Source organism: Heterocephalus glaber, unplaced genomic scaffold (assembly GCF_053883595.1).
Source record: "Heterocephalus glaber isolate CG9 unplaced genomic scaffold, H.glaber_assembly_v1.0 deba00001442, whole genome shotgun sequence".
Lineage (NCBI taxonomy): Eukaryota > Metazoa > Chordata > Mammalia > Rodentia > Bathyergidae > Heterocephalus > Heterocephalus glaber.
Window position 1 is genome coordinate 8,533,431 of NW_028258296.1, and position 15,008 is coordinate 8,548,438.

General features: G+C 35.2%; 1 protein-coding gene across 4 annotated transcripts in view; it reads right to left on the reverse strand.

Moving 5' to 3' along the window:
- The window catches only part of Negr1 (neuronal growth regulator 1), an 813,948-nt gene that overhangs the window by 343,874 nt on the left and 455,066 nt on the right, over positions 1 to 15,008 (reverse strand). The gene's annotated exons all lie outside the window — the stretch shown is intronic.

Below are 15,008 nucleotides of genomic sequence, written 5' to 3' on the forward strand. Positions count from 1 at the left end.
TGACTTTTCCCCAGACTGCACCTCTTGTCACAGGAAAGGAAAGGCTAGAGACTCCTTTGAGGCCTAAACTGCCAGGTGACGGTCCCAGTCAGCAGCAGCAGACACCTGCGGTGATAAATTGGGCATAAAGTACACACAATTTCAAGGCAGAGCGACGGAGGCAGAGCACGTTATCAAAAAGAGGAGACTAGAAGCTTTTCTGAAAGAGCTGCGGCTGAGGAAAAGGCGCTTTATGTTCCTCAGATGTGACAGGATATGTTGCAGAGACACAGCTGAGGAAAGAGCTTGTGAGAGGCCCGCAGTGAACTCCAGAGGTGCCAGGCTTCTAGTGCTGGCCACACAGAAACCTCGGACCTGGGCTTTGGAAGAACTCACCAAAGAGAAGGGGAGATCAGTTCCAACTGCCACTGTGCGCTCCTGTTTTATGATCGGTGGAGTTTAAATGTTCAGCACTACTACCGCTTATGGTTCTTTCCACATAGACCTTTTTTGCGAAGTAAAAGAAAGCAAGAACTCACCCCTAAGTTGAGAGGGGGCACGGTCACCCGTATGTTCGTTACGCTAGAAGCAGGATGTAGGCGCACTGGGCTTGTTACACAATTATCCTTCTCTTAGAAAAGGATCTCTTCCTTGGACCTTACACAACAGACCACTAAACACCCCATTCCTCTCCTGCACCTCAACACAAACTTTCCTGGGAGACTTTCCCCACCTGGTTACCACCACACCACCCTAATTTGCTCTTTAACAGATAAGCTAGTTCCAGATCCACGGTTTCTCTGAAGCGATTATTAAAGTGAAAAATGATCTCCATGTTGCCAAACACAATGTACATTCTTCTATAGGAATCTTACTCTACCTCTCCTTGGATTACTTTATAATTATTGCAAGCCCTTCCTCTCTGATCTCCATTCTCCTAATTTTTTACCAGTCCCACTGGTAACTCCTTTTTTCTCTTCATCTCTTGTCTCCCGAAATCTCAAAATACTGGTTGTGGGCTCTGTTTTCCTTCCTCCTCAGGACTCGCTATCATGATTACAAATGGTATTTCTCATCCCAGGCTTTTCCTTGAAATCAGGCACGCTATATACAATTGTTTATTAATATTTCCACTTGGATTTCTGACATGCCTCAGTATGTAACATGCTACAACAGAAAAGTTCATTTTTCTCTGAAATACAGTTCTCATCTCATCTTAGTCAATGGCATGCCCATTCTACAAGGTGAGAAAGCCAGAAAGGTAAGAGGCATTTTACAATTTTCCATTTACAAGCAGACTCCTTTGGTTTTTACCTGGATAATATTATGGAGTTCATTCACTTCTCTTTATCTCCACTGCTGTCACCCTTGTTAACGTCACCATCTCGGGGACTACAAGACTTGTGAATAGTCTTCCCACATCTCCTGCGGGCTCTCCCTACATTCATTCTCCACACAGCATCAGACACCTTCCAAAACTTAAACTCAAATTATGTCATTCTTAGACTCCAAACCTCTTGCACTGAAGCGAAAAATGTTAACTCCTAACCTGGCCTACAACCTCTCCTCAATCTGACCAAATGAGGTCATTCTTTTCTCTTTTTCTGTTCGGTCCTGGCCCACTGGCTTCAGTCTTGAGCCACACTGACTTTTTCTCGTCTTGCTTTCAACCATTTGTGTATGTTATCTTCACATGTATAGCCCTGCTTCTTCCAGAACTTCCTGTTCTCAAGCTTCAAGGCTTGGTTCAAAGGTAATTCCTCAAGTGGCCCCCATTCGCACCTTCCATGTAATGCATAATTGTTTTTCTTTCTTCATATGTGTCTCCTAAAAACGAGATAGTAAACTCTCTGAAAGTCGCAGCTGTATTTTTCTCCTCTTATCACCGTATGTTTAGCATGCTGTTTAACATAGTAAGCGTTCTGTATGTGGTTTTGGAAGAAAATACGTGTAAAATAAATGAATATTTCACAATTATCCAATGATTTAAATTTAAGTAATTTAGTTTTTGCAAAACTTGCAAACTGTATCAAAAAGATTTGTGCTGTAAACGTTTTTGTATTGGGGAGAAATAAAGAGTCTTTCTGTTTCTTAATACACAAGAGATATCCCAGAAAAATTTTCACTGGCAATAGGACTGACTGACTACTGCAGACATCTCAGATTGGGCTAATAAAAATAGCCAAGAAGGGTTAGGAAGAGCAGGTTCTCTCATTAGTTGCCTGCTACTCACTTTTCAGCCACCCATTGTTTCTTTTTACTTATGCCTGAATCTTTTTAAAAAATGCCATCAAAGATTTTATTTGGAAAGTTAACATTCTCATTGCCTATCATGTTTTAGTAACCTGATCTGAGGGTTAGTTCTCTACTGAAGGTTTATACATTAAATATATTATATTACTTGTACCATCTGCCCCTCCCAAAACAGTGAAATGTTCCTAAAACATATTAGCCCTCTACAGAATTACAAGCAGAGGATTCAGAAGCCATTTTACATGTGTTGTTTAAAATCCACAATTTTCCTTGTCATGTCACAAAAGGAAAAATTAAATGTGCTTCCATGGAATATCCAGTTATAACCAACTTCGCAGAGAATCTTACTCTGAGATTTCTTTGCTTCTTCTCTTCAGCTAGTTCCTTTGTCCTATAATGGAACTGAATTCATTGCTCAGCCAATTCCTTGCAGACAGCTTCTCATTTGAGAGCCTTGAAGATGTATTGCACTCATATATCGTCAGAATGACAATGCTATGATGATGCATGGGAGAAATACATCTTCAGAGCTTCCGTATTGTCCAGAAACAATATGACTGCTACTGGATTGCATTCAAAAGTAATGCAAAAAGAAACATTAAAAAAATCCTTTTTGCCTTTACAGGGAAAGTGAAAGAAAAATAAGAATGCTGTGAAAGATTTATTTTAATGAATTCCACAATCCTGCATGTTTTGAAGACATTTTCATGATTTTAGTATGGCTAGTTATTAATCTGTAAATTAGTAAACAATATTCTTTAGAAATTCTGAGTCTTCCAGTGAAACTTAGCCTTAGTTACACACACAGACACACACACACACACACACAAATATAAGCAAAATTAGCTTTTTAAGTCATAAACTCTCGGGCAAAGTTTACATACCTAGTTTATGCACCATAAATGTTGCAGTTTAACCTTTTTGTCAGTTTGGTAAAATTAGCCTCAGCATTTCATGAGACATTTTCATTGTGCTAGAAGACATTTCATGAATTGTGACCCTTTTGATAAAATTCCCTTTGTAACATTTTTCATAGAGGGTGAAAGTATGATCTCCTGATAGAAAATATTCTCCATAAACTATTTGGAAGCTTTAACATCTTGAAACTGGGCTGTACAGTAAACTAAGATTAGACGATTTATAGACTATAGTAATGATAATAAACAGAAACATAACACCATTATTCAGTCTTCCGGTCACAGTATCCTTCATATCCTTTTACTCTGACTGTGCTTAGGTTGGTGACTATGTAAACGTCTCAGAGTGACTTGGATCCTTTATTCTGATACTAACCCCTTAGGAATCTAGAGCTGAGTGAAAGACTCTTTGTTGTTGTTCTTTATTTTTATAGATTTTTTTTCCTACAACACAGAATGAAACTAGAGAAAATAGTCTCAAAAAAATTACCCCTCTGCCGATACATTGTGTTTCTTGTCCTCTCTTTACCTATAGTTTATTGCAATCTGAATAAATAATTCAAAATTTTATTTTTAGAAGTCATTGTGGTTATTGCTCAGAAACTAGCCCCTTCATATACACACATACATGTCTGTATACATACATGCATGTGTATGTATACATATACAGACATGTATATAAATATGATATGTATATATACAGACATGTACATGTATATATATTCCAAAATACTAAACACCTTCTCACCAGTTTAGGAATGTAAGCATCACACCACATTTGCATGATTTTATCACCTAAGAACACAGTATTTTTTACCATCTTATTATTTGTCATCAAACAACTTTTACGTGAAAATGAACTATAAGATCAATTTTAATAATAGATAAGATAAAGTAGTTCTTAATTTGGGATGTGTATCCTCTTAAACTCTTGGACCATAATAGCTCTTTGATATAACAACCCAGTCATGTCACCATTATTAAAATCTCCATTTTCCAGATCACGAAACCAAAGCACAGACAGCTAATTTTCGTAGGTTAGCAAATACAGTTATTGGCAGAGGTAGAGTCTGTGACCAGGAAGTTTAAGTGCTAGTCATGTCCTTTTAAACATTATGCTATATTGTCTTCTTATACAGAATTTTAATAATTTCAAAAAGGTTGTTAGATTTTCCTATAATATGTTTGGGTAATAATCTATTCATGCAGGTGGTAAATGTAAGTACAATTTTTAGTTATATTAGTTTTTAAAAGATTACCCAGTTAGTAGACTTAAGGTTTATTAATCACATAAAAACTTTAAAGTATTCTAAAATATTGTATCATTCAACAAACCAAATAAACAACTATTCATCGAGTGCTACTCAGTGAAACATTTAGCTTGATTTATCTGAATCTAAGAGATAATGTTCAAAAAGTATTTATCAGAGTTTTAAAGATCCAATATTATTAGAATTATTCTAATGTTCCACTAGTGATGATTATTCCTAATTATGGTGAAGCTCATCAAAATATAATTTTAACACAAGGTGTATTACAATTAAAATCCAATAACAATACGTTCATTTTGAACAGAAACTCCTCTAATAATAATTTACAAGCCAAGCATGTATTCTTTTCTATAATTGTTATGAACATTTTTGATCTTGATTTTTTAAAAAACATCATTATGCAGTTATTTTCTCTTTCTTATTAGTATATATTTCAGTATAGATCCAGGAATAGCAGGAAATTCCAGTAGGTCTTGTTTACATATAGAAGTAACTTGGAGGAATGTGACCTACCACTGAGGGGGAAGGGAAATTATGTCATCATTGACCATGGTCAGTATAATAAGAGTACAAGTTAAATACATGCTCTTTTCCTCATGAATGTGGCACATGAGGTTATGATACAATGGACCCTCGAGTTAAGACACCCTGACATAAAAACATCTTGGGTTATGACTGGAATTTTAGTTTTAACTTATGACCAGTCTTAAGTTACGACCTGAATGCCAGCTACTTGTGCCTCCAGATGGTCAGATACAGATTTAACCCTTACAGAGTTCTGGCAGGAACATGATAGCAACCTTTCCTGTGTGGGGTTCATTGAGGAATCCTGGGCCAATGTCTCTCTAAAGACACCAAGATCTGTGTATAGGAGAGAGACTTTGAAGGCTATGTGGAGGAGCCTGAGCCTACATTGACCAACTTGAGTTACAATCAGCCGTTGGGAATAAACTGAGTTCATAAGTTAGGGTCCACTGCACTTGACATAAAAAAAACAGTTAACAAATGTTAATCTAACACTTGTCAGAGAAATAACGGGGAATACTAAGTGCTCAGGATAACTAACACTTAATGTACAGAGAGACTCCTTTTCCACATCCACCATGCCCACTGGTGCTCTTTCTGCATGTTTATGGTATGTATCTAATATTATGATTGGACTTTTTGCCCAAAGAATTCTACCACATCTTGAATTAGTATGAAATTTACAACCAAAGTAAAAGCTGCATTTTAAAAGATGATAACCTTTAACCAAACCTCTAATTTGTTTAGACACAATGATTTATGTAATACCTTTCCTGAGTACATGGAACATGACATGAAAATCAATGGAGTAACAGATTCTAGAAAAATCTAATTCTCAAATATCAACAGCTTCATATTTACCATTATCTTCAGGTATAATTCATTCCACTACGGGAAGATATAATCTACAGTGTATTTTTCCTAATGCCCAGATCTTTTGGAAAACAAAGTTCCACAAAAAAAAAAAAATCTTTGAAAAGTACTTGATGGGTTTCTGGGGTTTTCTGTTTGTTTGTTTTTTGTTTTGTTTTATGTGAGTGAGCACTTTACTCTGAAAATAGTGCATTACTTTTACTTTGTTTCCCCATGTCATCAGGTCCCATGTTTGGTCTTATATGTGTGTTAAAATAGTAAAAAAAAAAAAAAAGAAAACAAAAACATGTCTTGCCTTCCATATTCAAATAGCTGGCATTAAAAGTTCTGAAAACAATTTAGCATAGACCATCACTAAATGGACGGAAGTAGAGGGTTCTTGGAAAACAGACAAATAAAAGTTAAAGCTATTAAGAAAACTCAGAATAAAGAGGCAATGTTAGCCACATATGTGAACTATCCGTGTGCGATCTTATGGTAAAAGTTGCACTTGCTGTCAACATGTAGATTCCTTCATTATATAATTATCCGTTATATAAAGCCATTACGGAAATGCACAAAAGCTCCACAGAGAGTGCTACTCTACAATGGAACTGGAACCACGGCTTATAATCTGAAGAGCTAGTATTGTTGAAGTGTCATCAGCATTAATTGCCAGTTTTACTGAAATTTTCTTCTTTCTAACATCGGAGAGCAAAGCACAGTGTCAGGACTGCAAACCCAAAACAAGGTCCTTAAAGAACTGCAGGGTTTGAGCGACACTGTGCCAGCTTGGAAGGAGCACACACACACAGCAGCGTCATTATGTCACCCGTGGTGTTGGCCCAACACTCAGCCATTTCAAAGAAGACTTTTTCCATAAAAGAAGAAGGACAATGGAATTTGGAACATTAATAGGAACTAATGCTTTCTACTTTGTACCTGTGATGACTTGAGCTACTTTCAGAATTACTTTAAACAATGGATTCCAGCAGTGTACATGGAATTTAGCTAATAATTTTCCTGTTTTACAGTCTTCTACTTTTTTTGATAATTAGTAATTAACATTTTCTGACTTATATTATTATGATTATGAAAGTTTTAGTGGGCCAAACCTGCATGTTTCTAGGTGGAAAATACCATTTAAAATATAAACATCTTCTGAAATATCTGGTGGAGAAGTAAGCAAACTTTTCTTAAAGAACCAGATAGTAAGTAGCCCAGGCTTTCTGGCCATGGAGTGCCAGTTGCAATTATTTAACTCTCTTGTCTTAGGGCAAAAGCAACTGTGAGGCTTGGGCTTGATTGTGTCGACTTGGGATCTGCCCAGGGAATTGGTGGGGCACACTTCTGGGTGTGTCTGGTGAGTCATGAATGTTGAGCATGGGTCCGTATCTGGTCTCTTGCACCTTCCTCTCTGGCAGTGTTCCCTTGCTCTAGCTCCTGGCCACCATGATATTTTCAACCTGGAGCCAGAAGACCATGGACTGAATCCCCCAACATCATGAATTAAATTAAATCTCTCCTCCTTTATTAAGTAGTTACTGTCAATATTATGTCTCAGCAATGGTAAGGCTAGCTAATACAGCAGCCACAGGGAAGACGTAAAAGAACAATCAGGGAAATATTCTGAAAAACTACTTTGTTTACACAAAAAGGAGAACAAGACACATTGCTCCAGAAGCCTGAGTTTGGGGATCCATGGTCTATTGCATACTTGACTGTGTCTACTCTGTTAATCCTGAAAGCAATCTCTTTAAATCATTTAGTTCAGAAAAAAATTTATTGTATTCTTGATTGATAGTTCACATTACTAATTTATAGCCCCAATTCTTATACATTGCAATACTCATGGAAACCTCTGAAAATAATACTGCTTTTTTGCTTCAAAAATTCTGTCCTTTAATACACATGATTTTCAAACATTGCTTTATGGCCCTTTTAAAGCTACTTAAATGTTAAATAATGGTCAGCATCTTTTATTAACTCAGTATTCTACACCAAGTGAAAACTCATGTTAGGAATAAAGAAAGAATTGAAATAATCTCAGATGAACAAAACTATGAGAATCTGTCTCCAGTTGATCTACTATAAAGGAATTGCTGTCAGAAATTTTCTAAGTGGACGTAAAAGAAGGAAGACAGGAACTTACAACATCAGGAAAGAAGAAAGAAAAATAGTAAAAGTAAAAATTTTCATTTATTTGAGTTTTGAAATCTGATTTACAATTGAAACAAGATCTATAACTTTCTCCATAGTATTTTCTCATATATATAGAAAAATATTTATGATAAATATGTTTTAAATTGGGCAGCATAAAAGAAATAAGGTTTCTAGACTTCATCTGAACTGTAAAAGTTGGACAATCTTAGATTATAAGTTACATATTTACAAAGTAATATATAGAGCTACTTTTAAAAAGCTGTACAGAGATACAGTCAAAAACACTATAGATAAGGTGGATTTATGAAAAATCTTCATGTAACCCTCAAGAGGTCACAAAAAAGCAAACAGAGAAAAAAAATGAGAAGGAAAAGAATAAACAAAAATAAAGTATCAACAGTTATCCCTAACAAGTCAATAATTAAATCCAATGTGAGTTGTCTGAATACACCAATGAAAATACAGAGATTGACAGAGTAGAATAAAAATTATATTCTGTCTCAGATGCTGTTGACAAGAGACTCACTTAGAATGTAACAACATGTGCAGATTAAAAAGTAAAATGGTGGAAAAAACATAACTGTTCATAGCAACTTTATTTGTTAGGAGCAAAAATTTACAAAGAACCAAATATTCTGTAATAGGCGAGTGGTTAGAAAGATTGTGATGCTGTCATTTTGTGAGATTCTATTCAGCAACAAAAACAAAAAAATAAAAGATTGATACAGGCCACAGTTGGGTAAATCTAGGCCATCTAGCTGAATGTCAAAGGTCCATTTTAAAATGTTACATAGTGTATGATTCCAACCACATGGCTTTCTAGAAAAGACAAAATTATAAGATTGGAAAATCAGTGGTCATCAAGGTTGAGCACAGTGGTCAGAAGAGGTCTTGTAACTATAAGGGACAGCACAGGAGAGATTTGTTTGCTAAAGAAATAGTTCTGCATCTGATGGTGGCAGCAGCTCCCTGAGTCAACTCCTGTGATAGAGATGGCATAGAACTGCACACACATACGTCACTGCTGTCCATTTTCTAGTCTGATGCCACGAAAGAGTTGTACACGATGGGAGCACTGGGGGAAGCTGAGTGAAATGTACATGGAAGCTGTGCTAGTTTTGTAACTGTTTCTGTGTAATTATTTATTTATTTATTTATTTATTTTGGTACTGGGGATCAAACTTGGGTCCTTGCACTTGCACAGCAGGCAGCAAAACCACTGAGCTAAATCCCCGGCCCAATAATTATTTAAAAGTATAAAGTGAAAAAAAATGCACTGTCATGTGGAGTGATTTATTCAATTAGCTGGAGCCCCATATTCATTGATACAACGAGTTTGGTTTGAGGTTTAAATGAGAAAATTAAGTGTGCTTACTGCATGGAAGGTAGCAGATAAACATCAGTTGGATGATGAAGGGTAAACGAAGCATGGACAACTCTTTGTGTAAATAAGGCTGTAAGGAAAATCAAAGGACTGGTTTGTATCAGAGGACTGGGGTATTGCAGAAACATCAGAAAATACTTACTCGTGCCACTACTATATTATCTCATTTCCAGTTTCAATCTCTTAGTTCTAAAAATCCATAATCTCTTTTCCAACTTTAACGCCTAGTTCTGAGAGTCACAGGGCAGAGAGGTACATCACTGTGGAGCCTGGATTATGTACCAGACCTAATGCTAAGCCACAGGATGAGGAGAAACAATGTCCCCTGTCCTATAGGAGGCAGGTGGTGGAACCACTGAGCTAAATCCCTGGCCCTCCCCTGTCTATAGGATCATACACAGAGCCACTGGGACAATGCAGAGGGTGAATTCCACACAAGTGGTGGAAGTTTGAGATTTTTTGCTTCTATAAAAGGAGTGTCCAATTTTTCCTGTAATGCTTAGGAATGACTTTATGAAAAATTGAGGGATGAACAGGAGTTTCCTGGTTAGGTAAAGGGACACAGCATATTCCTAGCAAAGAAAATACCATATGTGAAAGTAGAGAAAATAAATTTCCACCTTAACTAACAGTGTGCCTAGTTATGTCTTTATATCAAAATACTTCACTTCTCATTTACTCTAATCCTGCACACATAGGTTTTAGTCCATTTTATCACTGAACTGCTGCAATGATTACCAAATCACTTCATGAAAATGGAACTATTTGTATGCATTTGCCCTCCCTGACTTCTTCACCACACAGCGCTCCTGGAAACCTTTTCCTATTTTGGTTTCTTGAAATCATCTACATCTAGTTCTATCTATATGTTTGACCACTTGTTTGAAGTTTCCTTTCTGAGTGCTCAGTATCTGTTTATTAATCAAAAGGGATTGACCTAAAAAAGAGAAGTCTTAAGTTTATTTAAATGAGGGCATGATGAAGTAGCGAGAAAAAAGTGAAAGGTACAAAGTGAAAGAGGCTTTTTAATGGAATAAGAGCCAGAAAAATGAATAGAAATGGGAGCCAGAATAGTCTTTATCGTCTAATAAAGATAATGTATAAAAGGATTCAGTATTTGAAAATCAAACAAAGCAGAGTTTGAGGATATAGTACATCCTTTATTGTCATATTTCAGCTTTAGAGCTAAAAGAATGTGAGAGCAGCTGTGTATATTATTTCAAGATTTATAAGTAGAACCTTCGATTTTGGGAACAGGGTTGGAAATTCTATGTGGTCAGTAATTCAGACATATTTTAGTAGTAAGTTAATAGTTGATAAGATGGAATGGTCACTACGAGTTGTGAACTCTGTCCAGTGTTCCACACCACTTCATCACACATTCATAACAATTTCTATGAAATGGGTGTGATTATTATCACCATTTCATATTTGAAGTCACAGAAGTTAACCAATATGTGTAAGATCTTACTGACTGTAAGGGCCAGAACTGGATCTCAAATGTAATTTGTCTGAGATCTTGGTCACTTTGTTACACTAGCACCTTCTGATGTCAACATTACTACATAATAGGAATGTAAAGTAATCATATACTTTAGAAAATTTGAGGAAACTTTTTATGTGGATAAGAAAACAATTACAGACTGATGGAAGCAGTAAGGCTCCATTTAAATAAAAAAGTGAACATATTTATTATTTAGGCTCAACAATTGCTTCCTTACATTTTCCTAGACATAAATATTCTTTCTGTTAATTCTACAAACATTTTTTGCATACACACAAGGTCAACCCCTGTTCCACATTTATTATTAGACAAAGCCAAGTAAAATATGTTTTATCTATTGTTCTACAGTTACTTTAGTTTTTATGGTTGCATAGACTATCACAGGAGGTAGGGTAGACCTCAGAGTCTCTGAAAATTGTATAACAGGTAGATCAGTATGCTATATTTTTAAACCTATACATAATGGTTCAAACACCAAGTATATTCAATCATACAAAGTTAAGAGAAATGAGTAATTCTAGTGATGAGCAGGAAAGGCACACAGTAGTCTGCCATTTTCTGATTCTGGAAAGTGTGAAAATGCTCAACAAAAGGATGAGAATGTGTATGTCACAAAGATACAGAAGCCAAAGTGATGTCACCCACTGGCCAAATTCAAGGTAATTTGCACATCAAAATAATTAAACACAGTAATTAAGTAATAACAATTACCAATAATTTTTAAAATTTGGGAATCCATGTCATAAGAAGTTAAATAACTGAGAAATATCCATTTGAGCATCAAAGTAAAGACTGATTCATGAAAGCACCACAAAGATGTCAAAAGTAAGGGGAGAATTAACCAATAGCAAATATTTACATGTGTTGGCCTTACAAATCTCTCCTCACAGACTGATTACTGATAGCATGAGGGAGGAAAAAGGAAGACACCAGGAAGTATGGAAACCAGAGAAAACAGAGATTCTGTAACTGAAATTAACATCACGAATAAAGGACATGTGGACATCATGTGCCTTGTGTATGATTCTCTGAGAAGGATACATTCTTGCTTATTTAATTTCAGATGACCATAATTAGAATGTAATCACCAGGAAACATGAGACAAACCCCCAAATGAGAAAAATTCTATTTTTAAAAAGGGTATAAACACTGTTGGGAATTATCAGTCCTCAGTAATGACAAAGAAAGGCTGGGAAATTAATCCCCAAGCTAAAGTAGTATGATGGCTAAATATAATATAGGATCCTGGATTGAATTTTGTATGAGACAGAAAGGTATTCTGAGAGGATACTATTGGATCAGTTGGCAAAATTGGAATATGGACTAATTGTATCAAGCATGATACCAATGTTAGATTTGCTGAAGTTGAAAACTGCTAATATAAAGAGAGTGTCCTTCCTCTTCAGAAACACCACTGAAATATCTAGAGATAAAAGAAGCTAAAAGGTATGCCTTCAATACTTTGAAACAATCACTTGTCTCAAATCACTGAATGTGTATATCTACATGTATATACCTACAGTTCCTTACTTAATGATGGTGAAACACAATCTTTAAACTTGACCATAGTGTAAAAATGACACATTTTCAATAGAAACTATTTTGTGAACTTTGATTTTTCTCTGGCTGCCTGTATGCAGTACGATGCTATCATGAATCTAGGCAGTGACAGCAAGCCACAAGTACTAGCCAATCATGCTGACAATCCACTACACTCTTCAGTGAGCTGTAGGGTTCTGGTAAGTTAGGTATTCAAATGCATTTTTGATTTACAATATTTTAACCTTAAGATGGCTTTATCAGGATGTTGCCTCTTTGTCAGTCAAGAAACTTCTGTATATACGTAATGATACATCCTCAACAAAAAGCAAAGGATGAATTAAATGGACAAAATAATTATGGCTGAAACTGAACAAAAGACATAAGGTGCTTATATTTTTCCTGGAACATTTTTAAATATAAAGTTGAAATTCATTCCCAAATATTGAATAGTAAAAAATACAAAAGATATCATTAGTATAGATGAACCGTAGGGGAGCACACATATCAGAAATTATCTCAAGAAAAATATTTTTGGTGGAGGTACACTGAGTTGCTTGAACTAACATTAGAATGGCCACTCCAACTGGTTCTAGTGATGCTCATGGTCGGTTGAACACACAGCTTTATTTTTCTGTAGTTTAGGGAAAACCTCTGTTGTATTGTCATCTTGTGAATAGTCATTTACTATTAGATATAAAGATTAGAATTGACCACGAATGATCCTCCAAGAATGATCAAAAGCACTAATCAAAATGTAAACAAATCACACATGTACAAAAGTACCATTGCTTCCAGTACATGGTGACATGAGCCATACCTTCATGTCTTTTTAGCAGTAAGCCTTGTTCATATGTTGACAGCTCTTTTAAGAGATAATTTTTTCATGATATAGCAAATGAAAGCAGAGTATCATACAATATACTTAGGTAAACTATGAACATATTTATGAAATTCAGAATTCTCCTTTCAAATATAAATAAGTTGAAAAAAGCTAATAGAATTATCAGATATGTTACTTAAGGTACAAATTTCATGATGTTGTGCATTTGAATATAGATCATTAATGAACTGTAATTTGAAATTATTGGAAGCATTTATAAAAATAACCTCTAAGTCAAGCTATTCATTGTTTAATAGTTAATATTTATGCTAATTTTACTCATTTTCTCAGCATGGCAGGCTTACAAAAACAAGTCTGTACAATTTAACTTATAAATCCAATCTGTCTTCTTCCAGCTTCATGATGTTATCCATTATCATTATTCTAATAACTTCACTAACCAACATTCCTACTATTTAATTAAACTAAAAATGTATCTAAATACTTAATGAAAGAATATGCATAATGACAAGCACTGCAAATAGCAGTCAAGTCCAAAATATTAATCTTAAATTATATGAAGATGAGATTATGTGCTGCATTTTTATAAAAATTATACTGTCATATCAGATTCAAATGCCTGGAAAGATGCTTAATAGTCAGCTGTACATTTACATATTATACTTTTTACACATTTACACATTTACATTTACACATTATACTTTTAAAACAAATTTATACCTATTATCTTAATTCACACAATAACCAGGACACATGGTTGATCAAATGGTTGATAATTATAGTTAGGTAGGGGAAATATGCTGAAGAGATCTAGTTAGTGATGACATTTTGGATCCCTCAAAAATGAAGAGAGTGAGTTTTAAGTATTTTTACTACAAAAATAACTGTGAGTTAATGCATCTATAATTAGGTTTTTCCATTCTACAAGGTATATATACTTCAAACCATCATGTTATACATGATAAATGAGTATAATTTTGTCTGTCAATATAAAAAATAGCCAGAGATTATTATGCAATTTTTGGAAAGCAGGAAACTAGCTAAGCATTACTGAAGCTCGGAGAACTGCACAAGGAATGGCTGAGTTGATGCATAAAGAAGTCACCTTAAAAGCACATGGATCTAACAACTACTAGTCCCGAATTTGTTTCTCTTTTACCCTATGGAGAATCTGGCCATGAGTTCAGCGCTCTCATACCAATTTTATGATTTCATAGCAGCTCTACTGAGTGAAGTGTCAGTGGTCAAGGGCACACTCCAACTTCACAAATATTACAGGAACCATTAGTCATATTTAGGTAAGCGTGTCTGCTGTGATGTTGATTTTCCCTTCCTGGAATAAGTAACACTAAGAATGTGATGTGGATGAGTCTCATTATAAATGAAGAAACTGAAAGACACTTAAGGATCAGTGATATTAAAGGAAGGATTAGCAGATAACGTAGGTATTCCAATTGCTTCTTTCCAAACCTGTGTAAAAATGTTCCCTTCTGATTTTATTGATAGCAATTTCATCACACCAGCATTGTTGGTGTTACTTTGACTATCATAAAATAAAATAAAATTATAACAAAATGCAATTTGATTTATTTGAAATGAAGTAGGATCTTATCTGTTAAAAGTATCACTGTCGTTTCCAAGGAATGCCCAAAACTACACAGTTTGAGCTTTAAATTTTGCACAACTATTAGAGCAGTGGTTGTGAAAATAGATCTGTTTGGATGATGATTATCATCACCTTCTTAAAACTGACTTAATCTCTTTGGGGAGGACACAC